General features: G+C 41.3%; 1 protein-coding gene across 1 annotated transcript in view; it reads right to left on the reverse strand.

The window, feature by feature from the left end:
- The window catches only part of pparaa (peroxisome proliferator-activated receptor alpha a), a 94676-nt gene extending 75815 nt beyond the window's left edge, over positions 1-18861 (reverse strand). Inside the window, exon 1 of the mRNA XM_060050634.1 lies at positions 18703-18861. The gene's annotated coding sequence lies outside the window, so the exon portion shown is untranslated. The remainder of the gene's footprint in view (positions 1-18702) is intronic.
- Between the last annotated feature and the right edge of the window lie 2524 nt (positions 18862-21385).

Consider the following 21385-nt stretch of genomic DNA (forward strand, 5'->3'; position numbering starts at 1 on the left):
AAAAATTCAGCTGAGCCCCCCCCCCAATTTTTTTTTTTCTAAAGACCTGTGTTTTGAAAGCTATCCTAATTATTTTACACATTTTAAACATCTCTGATCATAATTTTAAAACATTTGAAACATATTTTTTAAACATTTGAAACATCTTTGTGCGTTTTTAAACACATTTCTTAACACAATTTATGAACTTTATCTAAGCATGTTTTAGCTTAACCTTTTTTAAATACATTTGAACATCTTAATCTGTGTAAACTGCCAGTTTACACAGATTCATTCAGGGTCCCCGACTCTGAATTTTCAGAGTCGAATCAGATCTGCTTTTTCAGTCCAGAGATTCGACTATTCGGCGGGGTTTGTTTACCGGCGTTGCTATGGTGACCTAAATTATTATAAGCAACTGAAAACGATGCCGGTTTGAAACTAAAACTGATTCTGAAAAAAGTATAAATGCTATCAAAATTCCGTTTCGATAGTATTGAAGATACAAGTGTGTAGATTTGTTCAATGGTTTGAACTATGGTAAACGGTCGAAAAATGAATGAGTTATGATGTCTAGAAGTAGGTGTATCAGAATGGGCTGACGTCTTCAATGAAAACAGCTGAAAACGAAGCGGTATGAAACAAAAACTGTGATTCTGAAGAAATTTTAAATGATATCGAAATTCTGTTTAGATATTATTGAAGATACAAGTGTGTAGATTTGTTAAATGGTTTGCACGAAGATAAACGGTTGAAAATCGATTTAGTTAGGTTACTTCTACAGTTGAAGTACGATTGATGATTTGAATCATCGACTTTCAGGTTTTTCTTCGGGTTTATTTTTTTCTCACGTCGCGCCCCCCCTGAAGAACTCTGGCGCCCCCCAGGGGGGGCGCGCCCCACAGTTTGAAAACCACTGGGTTAGATGAAGGAATGCAAATGAGGCATTATCAATTATAATACAAACACATTTATAACGCATACAATTTTCAGGTCCAATGTTTCCAGAAGCAAGATGAGTACTGTTAAGTATTTTAAGAAGATGCATTACCCTCACATTGCCACAAGGGGAGCAAGACCTTATTGAAGGCTGCTCCACCACAGAAGGCATCACCTTTAGTTAGGTGAAGAAGCCGAAGCCATTACGTCACCCCGGCCACGCCCACTTGACGTCCTCTCTAGCGGGTGATTTCGAACTCCAGAGGAGAGATCAATAGGTAGACGGCGCAGAGAGCCCCCGGGCCTAAGCCCGGGGGCTTGAAGTAGATCACGGTATTTTCCTCTCACACGCGTTAGATACAATTCCCTCCCTTAAGCTTCAGTTACCATACCGAAACATGCAGACTTTATAACGAATAAAGTGAGTTAAAAGCAACCCGGGATTGGACAACTTTCTTCAAGAATATGCAACATATTTGGTGACCCACGACGTTTGGAAGAAAGTCCAGAGAATCCCGGCGGGCGCGACGCTAAAACAACTTCAACAGGTCACACACGTCTGAGGTAAGTAGAACTCAAATCTGAAATAGGATTGGTTATAAGAACATTTAGGTGTAAGTTTGTTTTAGCCACCGTCCGGTCGTGCTGCTCCAGAGGCCTAGACCTCGACTTAAACAGCATAACAACACGTGTAGATCAACGGTTGCAAGGAACACTGAAGGCCCTCCCTCCCCCCTTCTTTACGCTTGAGTTGTTTTGAGTGCTCGTCGTTAACAATCGTTCTTGGTACTGGTTGAGAGGTAAACCTCCACTATCCGTCTCTGTATAGATCGGGCCAAAATAGTATATTAACGAGTTATCTTTCACTTCTCCGCTGAGGCCGGCACGGTCTGTGTTCCTAAGCAGTAGCACCATAGCGGACGTTCGGAGTGTATACTATCTTATCTGCCGATCCGCTAAATGTTACCCTAAACGGCATGCTTACATTTTACATTCAAGTCTGTTGGTATTTTGTTATTAAAGACGATGAATTATTAAGGTAAAAGACCCCCTGACCCCCTACACTCGTAAAAGTCCCCACCGCCCCCCCTGCAGGCCCCCTACACACGAGTACCCCCCCCACCCCACCATTCTAACGCCTCCCTCCCCTTGAAACCTTTTCATGCCCCTCTAAAGATCCCGTCCAACACCCCACTCCCCTCCCCCGCACCCCCTTCGTGAATTTACTTTCAAACACTCTCTTCCTCTACCCTTATTCATATTGCTTAAAGAAGGCCACTCGCCTCCCTATAATTAGTTAAATTGAAGTTCTTTTCTTATTGTTCTTTCTTCCCCTTGCTCCCTCCCACCTAGACATGTGCAGTTGGAACCAGAATGTAAATTTAGTTAAGTGTTTGTATATTTGAGGGTCTGTGTGTCTGGGTGCTGAAATACAGGGAGCCAGTCCCTAGTTGATATCGGCAAAACACGCAAATATTTGTGTAGGTTGTAATCAATGTTTTTTGATTCACCAACATTAATAGTTTAAACGATCTGTAAATGTTCACATTTGTACTAAATTTGTTCTTCCTCTTCAGGCCTTTGCAACCCAAGCAGTGATGGATGCCCGGCATTCATGGTTTTAACCGGTGCACAAGGCGGGAGTTAGCTCAACTGCTGTAGTTCAATTACAATAACAATAACTTCTGAAATTTTCTTTTAGGTTCAGTTTTTGTTTTGTTTATAGAATATCACCATATATTTAATACCAAGATGTGCATAATTGTTGTAAGTTTGGATGACTCTTTATTCTACCTCCCTTTGGACGGTTTTGATTGACCTAGCTCAAAATTCACCAGGTGTCAGATGTAGGATTGTGGCACTTCCTGGGAGCCCCCGAGCCACACGTCGACTGCACCAGGTGTCAAGACGTAGGATTGTGGCCCTCCTTGGGAGCCTCCGAGCCACGCGTTAATCGACTAATCGTTCCTGCAGTGTTCTGAGGTGGTAACGGTGGAGCTCGATGGGAGGCTCCGGGAGAGTTAACAATCGCAGGCTCACACGGGGAGTGGTGGCGGTGGGGCTCATGGGGAGGCCCCGGGAGAGTTGTCAATCACGGGCTCACACGGGGAGAAATCAAGTAAGTCAGTAGGTCAGAAGGTTGAATTAATGTATCGATTTGATGTTGACCAACAAAAAACTAGATAATTATAATAATAAATACTGTTCATGTAATGGTATAGTTAGGTCTGGGACCTGCGTAGCTAAAAAAACTGTTTTGGAAATAGTAATGAACGTGTCCGGGACATGTATAGCTATAAAATAAGTAAAGATAAAACTGGGTTTTACTTTACTTCACTTTGCTAAGACATATGCACGTTTGATGTGGTATGCAAAAGGTGGCGCAATAGGATGTTGTGCAGAGAATAAGGCGTATGCACGTTTGATGTGGTATGCAATGTACATAGGAGTGAATCAAAGTGTGGACAACATCAAATGCGAGCAATAGGTAGAATAAATGAAGATTAGGTCATCCAATATACATAGTTAGTGTAGGACAATCGGGTAGTATGATGAAGGTAACTGTTATTAGGCCTAAAAAAAAAATTTGTTTGGTTCCGGTTTCCGACCGACCCTGTCAATTTATGTGCGACCCAAATTATTTTATGAGCTTTATAAAAAAAAAAAAAAAAAATTTTTTTGATGCAAACTATAATCACGTTTTGGTACAGCACCTCTTCATTCTGTACAAGGATGAGCGAATTTTCTCGTTTTTAAATGAAAACAACCTACCTATCATTCGCTGCCGCTGGAAAAAATAAAAAAATAAAATAAAAAAAATTCCCTACCTACCCATGACCTCAACTGACAACCAACAGGAACCAAACTTTTTTTTTTTTTTAGGCCTTATGAGATACGGTTAACACAGAAGTGATATTGAAAATGCAAATTTTAACATTGTTATTTCCCTTTTACATCTTTTTGGTTATAGCAACTTGGTTGCACTACGGCGTTGCTAGGTTTGGTTGTCATTCAATGCGCATGGCTGAAGCAATGCGCAAGGAGGGATGTAGTGTGAAATTAAATCAAAGTAGATACTGTAAAACAATTAAAATTAGAACTAATGGAAATATGTTTTTGAACAACTAACTGCTGTACATGAGTTTGTATTTCTGCAATAGAAACAAAAGTTCCAGAACCAGATGCAGACACACCCGGAGCATACAAACTACCACCGCCGAGCAAGGACTAACAGTCACATGAGGAGATCAAATAACAGCAGGATTTGAATCGGTTCTGTTTTGGTTGTCCACCATTAGAAAAATATTGTTTGTATAAATAACATATCATAATCAGCAACAGTTCGTACAGTTTTCCACGAATAAGGTTAAAGGAATATATAAGGTATGGATATGTTATTGACAGAGCAAGGAGGGATGTATGCGATGATAAGGCACAACATGAACATGTTGTACTTTTATTCCCAATAACACAGCTCCGGTTGGGTTGGTGGCCAGGGCGCTGGCATGATTACAATCCCTCAGGTTCGAATTAGCAGAGAACTCCGGCATTAATGACCCTTTCACAGGATGGATGGAGAATATGTTTGGGAGGTGGAAAGGCATGATCCAGTAAGTGCCCGTCGCGGGAATAAATGCAGAGACCGTGTTAATTGTCACCGGCTGCCGTTGTATTCCCTGTGCACGAGGGCTACTGCATCTGCTGATCACCACAGCAGTGGGTGCTACAGAAGCGCCAAGTGCCATTCAGGCTTACATGGGGATCAGATATGATCCGATGAAAGTGAACGATACATCACCTGAGGGGCCCGACCCTATCCAGCTGTAATATGTAGAATAGTCAACACCTATACTATTCTAGTAGAATCGCCTGTATATAAGATAATCAATATCCCGGATTTACTTGAATAACAAATTTTAAAACAACCATACCAGACTATGTTTGTTATTGTGTAGTGTTGCTTGGTTGCGAGTGCAAACCGTTATTTCTGAATCGCTGCATTGATAATGGTACTGTTGATCTTCTTTGAGACGGTTGTTTACAGGCCACCTGTTGCTGACACGACGACGACGGAGAACCTGTTTGGAGGCTCCCATGATGTAAAAGTAACCTCTCTGTGAGCTGAGCCCTTGACAAGGAGGGACGAGTCTTGGGTTCATGAATTACCGGGCCCGACGGCGACAGAAGAAACAATGTCTGCCATTATAACAATGTCCAAAACCACCCACATGCAACAGCGCACCAATACACGAAGATCACCTGAACCACCCAAATCCATGCTAGCCTATCAATAATCTTGAATTTTTAAAAATGTTATGACTACTAATTTTGTACTTTACTTTTGCACATGTTGAAAATTGTATGACCTTGTTACACATAACCAATAAGTATTAGCTTAGGATTTCTATGGATACTTTTGTTTGTGTGCTGTTTGACCATATGATTGTATGATAACCAGGATATATGTTCATTGTTGTATTGTTAATATGACTTGTATTACCTATGAGACCCATCAAGGCAAATGCCGTTTCAGTATTGTGGTAATCCGTGGTGGTTTATCTCTAATATGGAGTTTTTACACTCGGTTGGTGGTGTTGATGATTTATCCTACTTTGACTATGTTTTCGGTGTGGTAAATGGTATTTATGATTTAAAATATTATTAAAATATTAAAATATTATTGTATGGTCATCTGAGATGACCAAGGAGGGATTGTTATGTATTTTAAGAACCTGAGCTACCCACACATAGCCCCTAGGAAGCAGGACCAAACATATAAGCAGTAAATACTATACATAGCCACAAGGGGAGCAGGGCCTTACTGAAGGCTGCAATAGCTGCTCTATCCACAGAAGGCAGCACCACAGACAAGTGAGGAAGCCGAGGGTAATACGTCACACTGGCTCCGCCCACTCCTTCCAGGCCATGCGGATCCTACCATAACAGTCAACATCGAGCCAAAGCTCTTCAGAATCTCCCGGCAGCGAGCAGACAAGGGGTTAATGTTTTTGATCAGCTGGAAGACGCTCAGCACGTGCTAGACACGCTTCCACCTCCTTTTGCTCCGTAGTTTACCATACCGAAATACTTTACAAATAAAGTGTCTTAAAAGCTATCCTGAATTGGAACCCTTTCTTGGAAGAACTCAGCTGTGTGTGTGTGTGTGTGTGTGTGTGTGTGTGTGTGTGTGTGTGTGTGTGTGTGTGTGTGTGTGTGTGTGTGTGTGTGTGTGTGTGTTTTAATTGAGGGAGTGTGTCTCTGTGTGTCTATGTGTTTTTATTGTGGGAGTGTGTCTGTTTGTCTGTGTGTGTGTGTATGTCCATCTGCCTGTGGTCCGTCTGTCTGTGCTGAGCATGTGAGGTATTACTTGTCATTAAGAACAATACAAAACGTTTAACAATTACATTTTACATACTATTTACTTTAAGTGAGTTGGAAGTAAAATACTGACACTGACATTTCAGACAAGCTTGTCAACAACCAGTTAAATAAAATAAAAAATCTGTCTTAGGTATAAAGATCACTTTTCTCCAATCCAATTGGTACTCGGTATCGGCAAGTACCCACAATTTAGTACTTGTACTTGTTTTGAAATAAAGTGGCATCGTTGCATCCCTAGACAAAACTGTAAAAATAACATGAAGCACCACTTGGCGTGTGACGGACGGTATGCATTAATGTTATTAAAATGTCTAAAACAGAAAGACTTTAGTGAGTGAGCCATGTATGTTTCAACACTAACTTCCTAACTCTCTTGTACAGTGTCTTTAAAAAGCATATTCAGCTTAGCCAGTCCAAGCAATTCCTGCTTTTTTAAAAGCTTCTCTTTAATAAATGTTTCACAGTAGGCATTTTTAAAGCAGGTACGGTCGCTGCTTAGCAGAGGTTACAATTTCACTGTCTTGCCTGTGTAAAACCGAGGGGGTATATTCCCCCTTCGTAGAGGAGCCGGCTTTCTTGGTTCATTGGAGCAGGCGGGACTACTCAAGAGACCTTGGGACTACGCACTGAAAGTATGTAGGCACAAAGTATACAAATAATTTGCATACTCCTAACGTTATATACCCGGTCAATATAATGGATATAATATGGACACATAAGACAATCAATATTCGGTATTTGTTATGGATTTATTGTACAAATTCCCTGAAAAGATGCACGTTCCAGGATGAATTGAAAAGCTCCCGCAAGGGCTGAGATGGCAGAGGACAGCTGATTCGGTACGGAACAACAGCTGTTCGCTACCACAGGGAAAAACTAAGGAACTTCAACCTACTTAGGAGTAGCACTACTAATTAACGTTCAAAAGCTATTAAATCTTCAACAAAATATGCAGATACTGTCAAAATCGGTTCCAGAGAGTATATAGGGGTTATTAATGTTGTTTTTGATGGTGTGTTTTTCTGGAACGAGTATTCAAATATTCTGTTTAAACACACGCAAACTAAACACGTGACGCATAATACAGTCCATGGCAATGTGTATTAACGGGGGGACACATGCATATATAGGAACACAAGTCGAACGATAATGCATACAATACTGATAAGAAACGATGTTTATAATGTATTGCGTACATCATTAAATATCATTAAATAGAACCAAATTAAATAGGACTCAGTATTTGAAGTTGTGGAAGTAAACCTTATTCCATGTGTGAATTAGGCCATATTATTTGTCCATTAACAGCCATTTGAAGTTTGAAATTCATGTGCATCTGTCTCATCGGAGACTGCAGACGCGCTGTCAAAATATCAACTTGTCAGATTCAAATGCGCTCATGGCTCTTAAAGAGGATGGGAGCTGGCACTCTCATTGGTTTATTGCACGTTACGCCCAAACCACACCTACGGGTAATTAGGCAACTTCAGACCAACCCTTTTTAGATTTGCACTGGGCGCAAGAGTAATTTTTCGCGCCGATAAACAAGCGACATCGCCATAGAACCGCCCTCAAAGCTACTTGCGCTTTGCGCTTCTCACTTCTCGCTTGCGTTTCAGACCATTAGGGCCCTTAATATTACTTGTATCCATCAATAAGGTCATCATATAGGTTGCCTTCTGTTTCCAAATATTTGTTTTTGGACAGATAGAGTATACATACTTAGTCTAGGTCCTGGGTAAGATTTGTATGCACTTCATTTAGCGGAGAATAACTCAACTATTATAGACTAATATGACCCCATTGAACAACGTTGGATGTGTCTCTACCGGGACAAAGTCCTGAAACAGGTGACACTATTATCAAACTACAGGTGAATGGGACTTTTTCATCCCTTTATATATATCCTCATAATGTTCTACCCGATTAATTTTCATATTAAGAGAAATTATATTTTTCTAAAAAAATAAAATACAATATGCAGATGAGGCAATATCTCATTCAGATACATATAAACCCTTGAAACTACAGATTTTCCGATGTGAACACAATGTTTACAATGACCATGATTATAAGGTCATAGAAGAGTCTAAGCAATCTGATTAGATGTAAAGAAAATGGCTAAAAAACAGTTAACATACAGCAACATACAGGATTTGCCAGTTATTTATGAACCTAAACTTTTAAAGCTTACATTTCCAGAAATAATGAGTCAATATCGATACACTCGAATATTAGGAAAGTTTACTTTGCCAAAGTCCACCTTGAATTTGGCTTCCAAAGTAGATATCAAAGATGAGATAATCAAAGCTCTCATGATTATTGAGTATGGGTATCACCTGGGGTTCAGAGTTGAGGAGCTACTCCAGCATGAGATCGCCAACTCTGCATTCTTCTTGGTTGACAAAGACGGTTACTTGAGGAAGAGTGCCAAATCACAACTTGGGAATGAGCTGCTGAAGTTGTATCCACAAATAGATATAAAAAAATAGATAAAAAAGGTCCAGATAACCCCCGCAAAAAAACACCATCATTATCGACTTCATGGCATTGGTGAGAAAGGTCTCCTTAAAGAAACTTGATCCATCCGTCAAGACATTCCACGACTTTACTATTGTTTTGACATTTATTGTCACCAAAGCTGGAAGCAACTGTGATGAGATCCGCATCGTTTGACACTTTAACGGCATCAAACATGGAGAGAGGGAGAGAAGAGGAAAATTAAAAAACATGGTTGTCCTTGATGTGATATCACCAAACCAAAGATTTCCAGTAGTATTAGAGAACTTTTTGTCATCTTCCATTAGCAAAACTGCTTTTCTGACATTTTATGTTGAGTGGCTGACCACCAATTACAAAGGCACCAAGCTACTATACTTTGGTATATCACCACAGGCATGGATTGTGTCAGCTGCGGGGGCTACTCCATTCCCACGGCTCAACTGTACACACAAGCTGATGACGCATGAGGATGTTCCATGTGCAGGGCATTTCACCGGTCAACGTACAGGATCTACATCACTGACACTGTCATCAGGTGACACAGATGTCTTTGTGTGCCTATTATACCACCTAACAATCAATTCAGGAGTAAAAATATCAATATTACCCCTTCATGATATCTGCATAGCGCTGTATGATGAGGTCACACTGTCTCCCAGCAATACATGCGCTGACTGGGTACAATACAACCAGCAAAATATCAGCCAAACTTGCAGCTCTGAACACTGTCCGAAAACCAGACAATTCTTCTCTGATTCTTAATCTCAAGTGAACAGAGAGTGCAATACAAATGTCGGAAACAATCATGGTCAAATGTCTCAAACCAACAACGGACATGGAGATATTTGATGACCTGTGCATTGCTGCGTTCAATAGTAATGCCCTTAAGACTTTGAGAGGACCGCTTGCATCTCAACTAATGCAAGAAAACATATACAAAGAGCCTATTATCAACAGCAGCTTTGGGTCCAAGCACAATTTACAGACGCCACCTCGATCTTAATAGCAGATGCTTATGGTTTTGTAAGAAAAAGGCAGTTCATTAGTCCCTGAGATTGTAATCTCAAAACCTGAAGGTTTGCCAGATACCTGCTCATGTGGCAAGTGGGCACACAAGAATGGGTGTCCCTGTCAGGTAGCGTGTATCCGTTGTTGCAAGTATTGCAATTTCAAGGGAGGCAATATATGTAAAAATCATATCACATAAGCTCTCATCAGATTTCAGACTTTATTGTCATTGTGCAAACATGTCATCATCCCCATACCTGGACTCTGTTGTGAAAGTTTTACCTTGCAACAAAAGGAATAAACCAGTTTGGTATTTTTCACTTTAAGTTAACGTTCCAATGATGATAGCAAGGTGAGATATAAAATGTCTGCATATTAATAAAATGCCTGTTTTCTTTCTTTAAAAAAAGTCCTGTTTGGATACAATTGTATTTATAATTTTCCATCCAATACCATCCAAAACCTGACATCCCCCCCAACACACGCGTCATCCACACTGAACATCTACAGAAACACAATTAAAAATATTAGGGATGCACCGAAATGAAAATTCTTGGCCGAAACCGAAAATGAGGAAACCAAGGCCGAAAACAGAAAACCGAAACACCGAAAGAAATTATTATGACAATTATTAGTACCATTTAGGGTTGCTGCGGTATTCGGTATTAGGTCAAAAAGGTTAAAACTTCGGCAGTTTGTCTTTGCACCATTTTATTTTTGATGTGTTTTTTTCATTAAAAAATATATATATACAACCCTAATAGATAGGCAACCTAATAAAGCGTTGGAACACGCAAGACCGGTAACCATAGCAACGCCGGTAACATGGTTCCTACAGCTTAATGAAAGTTAAATTTAAGACTTTTTTAATGCCACTTGAAAGGAAATTTAAGACCAACGACATAATCAACACTAATGGAAAAAAATATTTGAACATATTCCACTATCAGTAGGCTTTTTGGACAGAAACAAAAATGCCCTCTTGCGCACATTGTGCAGTAGAGTACAGGGAAGATAAAACCGATAAAACTCAACAGTAAGACCTATCATCTGATTGCTATATCCTATATCATCTGAACACTGTAAGGAGATTAAATGCAAGAAAGCATTAACATTAAAACTTGTCGGAACCGCATGCAAAGGAGTGGGCACTATCAGAGTCTGGGAACATCGCACGGAATAAGTCTCCAATTCCCTTATTTGACTTGTATGATTGGCGTCTTGTCACGGTGTTCAGACACCACAGTAACTCTGCTTTCATCGTTGGCGTGCAACCTAACATTGTCCGGAGATTTGTTGCTGCTGTCCCAGTTGATGATTTCGGAGATGGGGTTGGAGGCACGGTAGAAACGAGAGCAGAACAGGGGGGTATACCACGAACCTCGCTGAACATACCCTGGCTTTCTTGGGAAAACCTTGGGTTTGACAGAGACGCAACTCGCAATCAGTTAAATGGTACCACGACGCTAACTTTAGATTCAATTAGTCAAACCAGGTTTTCCGCTTTAGGTTCAATGCGGGTTTACAATATAAAAGGGGCGTTTATCGCGTCATTTGACTCACCCTTATGCAAAATGAATCGAGCGAGAGCGGTTTATTTCACCCAAGACGAGCAGTGTATTATTATGAATTCCTATGAGGAATTCAAAGTCCAAATCACAGCCAAGGGGAACACGGTTGCCCATAATATGGCTAGGGTGGCGTGCTGGCAAAAAATAGCCGACCGTGTTAATTCGTAAGTGAAAAGATTCTGCATATTGTCTAAAAAATATCATGTATCATCATGCCTTTTACCCCCATAGATGTGGTGCCGGCACGCTCCTACGAACATGGGGCCAAGTCAATAATAAATATAAAAATATTATTCAATGTGATAAGTTGCAATCATCCATTTGAATAATTTCAGGTGAATCTAGCCTATGATTTGCAATGGCCTAGGCTCCAGGGCAACTATGGAGGTGATTTTTCTTAACAATTCTCACAGCTATTTGAATTTGTAGAATAAAAAATGCCTAGGCCTAATTGTGTCACTGACATAGCGGTTATGTAAGGGATAATGGACACAGCACTTGACTATCCAAGGTTAATGTACGTTGAACGTGGGGCTACCTTTGAACTTGAAACACAGACACACTGCGCAACAGCAAGTGCACGGCTTTTTTGTGTAGCATTGCCTACATACGGTCCAACAAGGACGATCAAATAACGAATACCCTCTGAGGAGAATCTGTATCTCTCATAAAGAATATCGTCAGACAATGCCAAGGGATTGGTTCTGTCCCGAAAAACCCTCCGTCTCCGGAGAGACGCCTGTACGATAAGTGCGCCGAGGTCCACGGGAACACCCACAAATGGTGACTAGGGGTGGGAATTGGCAAAAATTTGACGATTCGATATTATTGCGATATTTGGGCCACGATTCAATATTATTGCGATTCTCAATATATTGCGATACAGCAAGTATTGCGATTCCATTCTGCGATATATTGCGATTCATGTTCCCCATATTATTCAAAGACATTACAAAAAAAGAGGAAAAAAAGACTGCTCAACTCACTTCAAATGGCACATTTAATTATGTGAACAACAGTGCAAAAACGAGGGTAGTGCAAAACTTTGTCCTTGAACATTCAGGACACAGGACCGTTGTAATTATTTCGGAATAGGTGACCTCTCACATGAACGCTGAGCTCCCAGCACATAAATTTAAATTATTTAAATACAATAGAGTAACACAAAGCAGACTTAATAGAGTAACATAAACCTTATAAATAAGAGTAACTCAGTGCTTCAATCAACTTGAGAAAAATAAACAAAAATGTGAACTGCTAGAGTCCAGTCTAGTTGGCTGCAAGGTCATGAACCAAAATGTTATTAATTAAACTATTTTCGTGGCTACAAACATCGGTCGAAGTGCCTGCATTATGTCCTCAGCGTCTGTAATGTCATTTTCGTTGAGGGTGCAAATATCACTTCCTGACCGCCTGACGTCAGAGGACAACAGAGCAGCACAGATCGCTGGTTGTTGTTCCAAGAAACGCTGAAGCATTTCGTAGCCACTGTTCCAACGGGTCACAACATCGGTCTTAAGCTTGTGAGTGGGGAGGTCCAGGAGCTTTTGTTTTTGTTCCAACATGGAGTTGGCGATTGTACTGCGAAAAAGTGGTTATTCTCCGGACTCTTCCCAGTAAACTAGCGACAGCAGGCAGCTTAAGTGTGCGCTGTGAGGCAAGGTTGAGGGTATGGGCAAAACATTTCACGTGAAGGTAGCCCCCGACCTGCGCTGCCACTACCATGTTGGACGCATTGTCCGTTACCAAAACAATCGGCCTGTTAGAGATGCCCCACTCTTCGGTTGCCGTTTTCAGCACCTCAGCCACATTAGCCCCGGTATGACTCTCATGCATCGCCCTGGTTTGAAGAACATGAGCTAAAAGCTGCCATTCATCCGTGATGTGATGCGCCATTATGGTCATGTAGGATTCAGTAGCTCTTGATGACCAACCGTCACAAGTTATAGCAACTCCTTCGGCTAAACTTAAAGTTCCATTTACCTCCTCTTTGACTTCGCTGTAGAGTTTGGGGATGGCAGTGTCGGTAAAATATTTACGTGAGGGGATCACATACCTGGGCTCCAGTATGCCTAGCAGATTCTGGAAACCTTCATTCTCCACCACACTGTAAGGCTGTAAGTCTTTGGGGATGAAGTAGGCTATTGCCTCAGTGATTTTCTTTGCCCTTTCGGAGTTTTGAGGTAACTTTATCACTTTAGTTTGGTCCAAGGTGCGTTGATTTGCGGGTAGGACAACTTTGGGTCGTTCCTCAGGGGTCGCTATCGCTAACTCTAAATGGTACCTTGTGAGATGCACTCTCAAATTCGTCGTATTAACCACAATACTTAATTTTTATCCGGCACTCTTTGCAGATGGCAAACTGCATGTCAAGGTCTTTACTAGTATTACATTTTCGATAAAAACCGAAATGTAGCCACACTTTCGACTTAAAAGAAGACGGAGCTTCGTGTACAATCGGTTGAGATGGTGAAGCCATTTTCATTTAAATTTGTTGAATGCAAGGTAACAAAGCACCACCTAATTTGTTGTTTAATGCACGTCATCAAAGCACCGCAACAAGCGCCACCTTGTGGTTGTAATATGGAAATGTAATATTATCAGAGTAAAGTCAGAGAAAACCCGAAAGTAAAACACATAATTATATAATTAAATATCGCAATACTTTGCGCTACTGTATCGATATAATTGCGAACGCAAAATATCGCGATACTGAAGTGAATCGATTTTTTCCCCCACCACTATTTAATAGGTTGCAACGGTGGACTGAAATCACTTCATGGCACAATTTGACCGCTCGATAAATAAGTAAACAAAGAGAAGTTTGTTATTTTTTAAACACAACATGTGTGGAAGCCAACATTTAGCTTCAGTCTGAGCTAGGATGATTTTTCTGAGCCCCCCCAAAACCAGGCCGCGTGCCTGGCAAAAAGAGGCCTGTTCACGATTCTGATTATAATTTGGGCAAGTGAACATCACATTCGGGCAAGTTGAACCTGACCTGTACTTGCCCGATGGGCAAGTGCTTTTGAAACCTTAAAGTCAACCCCTGACATGTATTCCATCCTGAGTCTGTAAAATAAATGATGGATCCATTTTTCTCAACTAGATGCATTCAGCACTATTTTATGCGATGTTTGCCAGCAAACATGGGTACAAGACCATATTTTTAGGGATGCACCGATGTGAAAATTTTGACCGATACCGATATCCGATATTAAAATTGCTGTTACGGCCGATAACCGATATTTACCGACATCGATATTGGTATAAAAACAAGTTTCTATGATGATTTTGTATACTGAAGAACATGTAAACACTGTGAATATGAAAAAGTTATTTCTTTCTTTATTTACCAAAACTTCGAAATACATTGTTTCTTCAACAAGTTACAGGGCATCCATAACAAACACAAGTTACTAACAGTGTTAGTTTTAGGCTACTTTTACAACTTGCATCTATGAAAAAGTTTGGATCATAAATCACAATAACGATCACAAATCAAAATATCTTGACAAGGTTTTATAACTTAAATCAAATTTGCCAATATTCATGGTAACCAGTAGCCTGGCTCCGCCCGCCTAAGTACTTCCGCTCAATTTGAATTTCCCTTCAGTACTAGGTCTGGACCTGCTGTATGTAATTTGGTTTTTTGGCGCCGCCACAGCGGCGCCCAATCAGCGAACAGAGGGCGTGTCTGAGAACAATGACGATAAAGTCGTGCGCCAGTTTGAGTTGTTGTTGTAGGTCGGTAGTTGATTTACAATGTGCAATTTTTCCCTGATAAATTAAATTCGACGAACAACACCTGCAGCTGTCGTTGACGGACATTTTCGTGCAGACGCGCAAGGTGTTTGGTTTGTGTACAACCTGCACGCGATTCCCGGCGCATGACATACATCACAACCAAACGTTAGCGATTGGTTATGGCAGATCCAGAGTGGCACTGGGCAGATCCAATCATTTTAAACTTCAACAGACACCCGCCTTCAAGTGAGTTAACGTTTGTCAATTGATTAGGTCCAGACTCTCTGTACAAATGAAATTAAATGAAGTGAAGTACGAGAGTCTGGTAGAACCAGGCTAGGTAACCAGACACTTGTCTAATGAATTACAAAAAGTGTTTCAAGTTTAAGTCAATTTCAACTCAAATCTGTGAAATAGGCTAAATCAAATATATCAAGGGAGGTTGGTTGTAGTCTTTTCACTCGGTTCTAGCCCTATTGTTGATCCGGACAACCGAGCGAAAAGACTACAACCAAATATAAACATATCCGGTTCCGGTTCCCGTTTTAATGGGATTACGAAACGCCAAATAAAACACAACAGAAACTGTATTTCGCTACGATTATGTATATAATGATTTGACACGGCATCCTCCGCACATTACTTCGGCTTTGCAAGAACTGCATATTGCAATTCGAGTACCTTCATTTGAGACATCCAAAAAAACATCCAAACCGCCGACATTGATTCTTTTCAGTTAAGGTGACAAAACACTCCTGTACTGCCTCTCCGTGCGTCTCTGGCTGCGTCACTGACAATGTCACATGACCAAACAAGCTGCGCATGGGCAAAAAACACACAACGGCAACTAGACGGAAATAAATCCTCATCCTCATCCTCATCCGCTTATCCGGGGTCGGGTCGCGGGGGGAGCAGCTCAAGCAGGGGGCCCCAGACTTCCCTTTCCCGGGCCACATTGACCAGCTCTGACGGGGGGATCCCGAGGCGTTCCCAGGCCAGTGTTGAGATATAATCTCTCCACCTAGTCCTGGGTCTTCCCCGAGGTCTCCTCCCCACTGGACGTGCCTGAAACACCTCCCAAGGAAGGCGCCCAGTGGGCATCCTTACCAGATGCCCGAACCACCTCAGCTGACTCCTTTCTAAGTAAAGGAGCAGCGGCTCTAATCCGAGTTCCTCACGGATGGCTGAGCTTCTCACCCTATCCCTAAGGGAGACGCCAGCCACCCTTCTGAGAAAACTCATCTCGGCCGCTTGTACCCGCGATCTCGTCCTTTCGGTCATCACCCAGCCCTCATGACCATAGGTGAGGATAGGAACGAAGATCGACCGGTAGATCGAGAGCTTTGCCTTGCGGCTCAGCTCTCTTTTCGTCTCTTTTCGTTCTTTTACGGAAATAAATATCGGCTGTTAATATCGGACCAGTTTTACTTATCGGGCCGATGCCGATATGTTAAAAAATTACTAACATCGGCCGATAACGATATCACTGCCGATATATCGTGCATCCCTAGATATTTTCCCCCTTACTTTCTTTATTGTAAACATGTTCATATACAAAGGATGGGTGTGAACTAGGGTTGCTGCGGTATACGGTATTACTGGTGTTGAGGCCAACACCGATTACTCGGTGTTGCACACCGGCAATGACGTTATGCTCATCATTTTGTCAAAATATTGACAGGTTGAGATAGCAATACAACAGCTCCTACATTTGTGACATCAGATATGTGAAAAGCTCACAAAGAAGCTTTTGTGGACAGCAGTAAATTTATGACAAAATATGCAAGTTCTAGCACTGTCATCTAGGATGACAGTAAGGACTTCTTCTAAAATACTGAGATTTGTGTTTTATCAAGCTGAATAACGAAGTAGGGAGAATGTTAACTTGTGTTAAACCTCTAGCTGTTTTTGCAGAAGCCCGAAATTCCAGGGAATATGTGATTTAAATACCCAGATTCAACATGTCATAACAAGCAAGTACAATGAAGCTAATGAGAAAAACGTGCAAAAACGACAAGCATACAAAATGTTGGATTTCAAAGTATGTGGTTGCAACGCAAATCTTTTTTTAACTTTGTTGCTAGTCAAATGTGGTTGTGCATTGGAGTATTTCCAATTAAACAAACCAGTGTTAGTGCAATCTGAGATCACTCATTGATTTAATCCCTAGGATTGAGGCACGTCATGCATGTCTGAACTCAAACAGCTGCTGGAAAAAGTTAATTTGACCAATTTACAGAAAAGAAAAAATTCTCAAGGTACTTTTGCATTTGTTGAAACTGTAGACGTTTTAAACAAATGACAATTGTTTTTTTTTGTTTCTATATCCTCCTCTACTAGCAAGTCCTGAGTCCAGACTCACTCAAAACATTTAGCGGTTCACCCCAAGGTCTAGGATATGAAGAATGAAGAAGTAAGTGAGGAAATTGTCTGTGTGCCTTTGAGGATGAAAGTGCCATTCACAAAACTGACTTATGCAAGATCTCTAAATATATGATGTATAAGATATAAATAATATTATTTCCATCAGTTGTTTTTACCCTGAAATATACAGCAGTGGAGAAATGGCATGAGGCTATTATCTAAATCATAATAACTATTTTTCATCCCCACCTCTAAGACTAGCAGGAAACGTGTTTAGACGGAGGATTAGCTGGACTTATTGATTAATTATTGGCGCCGATAAATAATAACAGTGTGATGTAGTTAACGTAGGCTATAATTAACAATCCATCATTTGGTTGATGTCGAACCACAACAAATACATCAAACTAGACATACAATGATACACCAATACCGTCTCCACTGGTTGGGCTCATGACCTCCGGAGGGGCGTCATATTATGGAGGGGGGTCATATTATGGAGGGGGGCACATTATGGAGGCGGGGGGGGGGGGGACATTATGGAGGGGGCGGTCACATTATGGAGGGGGGGGGTGGTCACATTATGGAGGGGGGGGGGTGGTCACATTATGGAGGGGGGGGTGGTCACATTATGGAGGGGGGGGTTGGTCACATTATGGAGGGGGGGTCAATTACGGAGGGGGGTCAACTATGGAGAGGGGTCATATTATGGAGGGGGGGTCACATTACGCCATCCAGTGAAGCATATGTCAGTTCATTTGGACTTGCCCGAGAATGAGAAAAAAGCCCTCTCTCGATCATGATATTCCGCAAGTGACGTTTTAAGCGAAGAAGAGAAGTAACATGTGCATGGGACATGATTTCACTCCTCGATTCCACAAGTTATGAAATGTTAATGACATTCATAACATCTAGCTTACATTGCTGTTGCAGATTGAGTCGGTGTCCGAGGACTCTGATGTCACGCAGTGGGCGGACTTCAACAAACCGTTTTTTAAATCATAAATTTGATTCTCTACAATCATTTCAAAATACTTGATACACTCTAGAGCTGATCGTGTTTAACTATATAGCCTTATATTACGATTAATATCTATTGGGATATGAAACGTAGGTAAACGGTGTGGACCTTATATTACATCCCAGATTTAGTCAGAAAATCAACAATAAATCCCCACATTGGTAATTCGAAGTGATTCAAGAGGCCTACCTCGGGTCGGTGTCGAGAAGGCTACATGTTCGAATCCCAAAATGAGAACAGCGTTCACGGTGTGTCGTTATTTAGCCAGTAGGTTGTCGGTCATGTCCTGCGACTTGTTGCGCTAATGCCTAACTTTTCCAGTGTGGCTGTTGATCGGAAGTGACGTGTTTTAGGACACATGTTATACTCACAAGTAATACAGACAACAGCGGCGGCCCATACGTTTGATTCGATTTCAGTGGTGCATTGAGGCAAAGAAACAGAGGAGCCCCGCGACACGGGGTCTGACAACTTAACTCTTGTTATATTATTATACTTACCCAAGACATGCCTGGCACTACTGGGATCTCATTGGCGTATTACCATCAGTATCCACGGCGCGCGGCTGCCGAGTTGTGTGCGTGTGCGTGTGCGTGTGTGTGTGTGAGAGAATCATTTAAATACCCTTTATATTATTTGATATTTTACCTGCATGATTCTGCATAGCATTTTATATACTACATTTTTCACCATCAAAATACCTTATTTGGAATTGAAATGAAGAAAATCAAGTCAATCAATTAATTCTTATTTGAAAAATGTGGTGAATTTAACGACACGGTTCATCTTTTACTTTCAAAACGATTTACATGGATATTAAATGTGTTTAGTGAATGCTGATTTTGACCTTTCCAACTAAAGCCAAGAGCCAGATGTTAGGGGATGTTATTGGGGGTTTTATCCAATGAGAAAGGGCCTTAATATCTATGCAAATACAAATTAAAGTTGCAATTTGCAAAATGTTTTTAGCTTGGATGGTTGCTGCAATTCATCAGGGAAGGCAGTAGGTTGTATAGTTATCTCATAATAGGGTCAAATCACAATCTTCTCAGCCCGCATCAAATGCCATTGTCTCTGTTAGCGACACTCCCTCAGTTACTCAATGAAAGGGTCCCTGTTATCCCACCAGATGCGATGTTGATTAGAAATGACAAAAACAACCATCATTACAATGAGTTTGAAACCAGAAGTAGGGTTCATCGATCAGTCTACCATCCAGGGATGGACTGGCCCAAAAATTTGGCCCGGGACTTTGGGATGGAGGGGCCTTTTAATGAGACCGCGGGAATAGCGCGCGTAGAATTTTGCCACGGTGTAAAATAATAAAAACTAGTCCTTATCCGTGGATATGTGCATTGCAACGGCATGTCAATGTTGGGATGTGCATGTGTTTAGAATATTGTGAAGATCACTGGGAAATATTTTATAAGCAATCTTGTCCATGTACAAAATATTAGAAATTGCATGTGCCTAGAAAGGTAAATCAAGGCTGAAAATTATCTAAATAGTGCAAGATACAATTATTTTAGTGGAAAAAATTGGTCATACACATACACAGGGTTTGGGAGATGGGGGCGGGCCGGGGTTTGTTGTGCGTTGCTGTGGTTACCGGTGTTGAAGTGTTCCAATGGATTATTAGCGGTGGTATCTAATAAATCGCTCTCTAATCAATACTTCATTCACTGCCTCTCCCGTGGGCATTACAAGATTATGAATTGTTCTCCGACGTCTCTGGTACTTCCATAATTAGTTTAAGTCATTATTATATTGCCAAACATGCTCGCTAGTGCACCATCATAGCTATGCTGTTGTGTCCTGTTCCCGCCTAACCATTGGTCTCGCTGACAGGGGCGTCGCCGTCAACCAGGCGCGTTGTTAGACCTGGGCATTCGGGGCTATAGCCCCGGATCTTTTGGGATCAGCCCCGGATCTCTGCCGTGAAAAAAAGAAACGTGTATATATATATATATAATAATAGCTGCTTTCATACACGTAAGTACTGGCTGCTCTTCTGAATATATGCTGCATCGTTGCAGCAACATTGAAGACGATCGCGTTGACTTCTGCGGTCTGTTCTGCCTCCATGCTGTCTGCGTCAAACCAAAACAAACCTGAGTGACAGCGGCCGCACTTATCCCGCCTCCTGCGAATTTACATAATATCCCTCCCCTTGCAATGCCGGCGCTGGCACTGCGGGAGCGGCCAGTTATTCAAACAAAAATGCATCAATCATTGTTTTATTCTTTCATTACACAATTTCTTTCATTCTTATAAATAAAAAAATAATAAAAATACATATATAAATCTAGCCAACATGGTGTCGCTAAACAAATTCTGGTGTTGCCATGGCAACACCCTGGCGCCCGCCACTTCTCAGAGGTCTTCTCAGGTCAAGTACAGTTATAAAATATCGTTGATAAGAGATGGATATAAGAAAATTCTTAGGAAGAAAAGGGCAGAGCAAGAACAAGCGGTGGAGAGTGTGGCATCATCTCCACCAACCCCTGATGAGAACACTTCGATCAGCTCTGGTTTGTGAAAAGCAGCCAGTCGATAGCTTAATTTTGATTGATTAATGCTGGTCTGGTGTTACTACCTAGTAGCTAGCATAGTAGCGGCGCCTGTCTTGTCTCTCTAGTGGTCGTTCGTTCTAAAACACTACAATCTTTTGAGAAGCAAATGGTTGCAGCCTCTATAGGCTTACTGTGGCGCTGATGTGAGTACTGTATGCATGCAATACTACTACTCATAGTAATAATCGGAGAGGGTTGAGAAACAGTAGGTTGACAATCCATTCTAGCTTGGTACCTCATTTTGAAAATCCCCAAAAAAGAAACTACGCATAGGACTGTTCTTTCAATTTTTAATACAT

Source organism: Gadus macrocephalus, chromosome 4 (assembly GCF_031168955.1).
Source record: "Gadus macrocephalus chromosome 4, ASM3116895v1".
In the NCBI taxonomy this organism is placed as follows: Eukaryota; Metazoa; Chordata; class Actinopteri; order Gadiformes; family Gadidae; genus Gadus; species Gadus macrocephalus.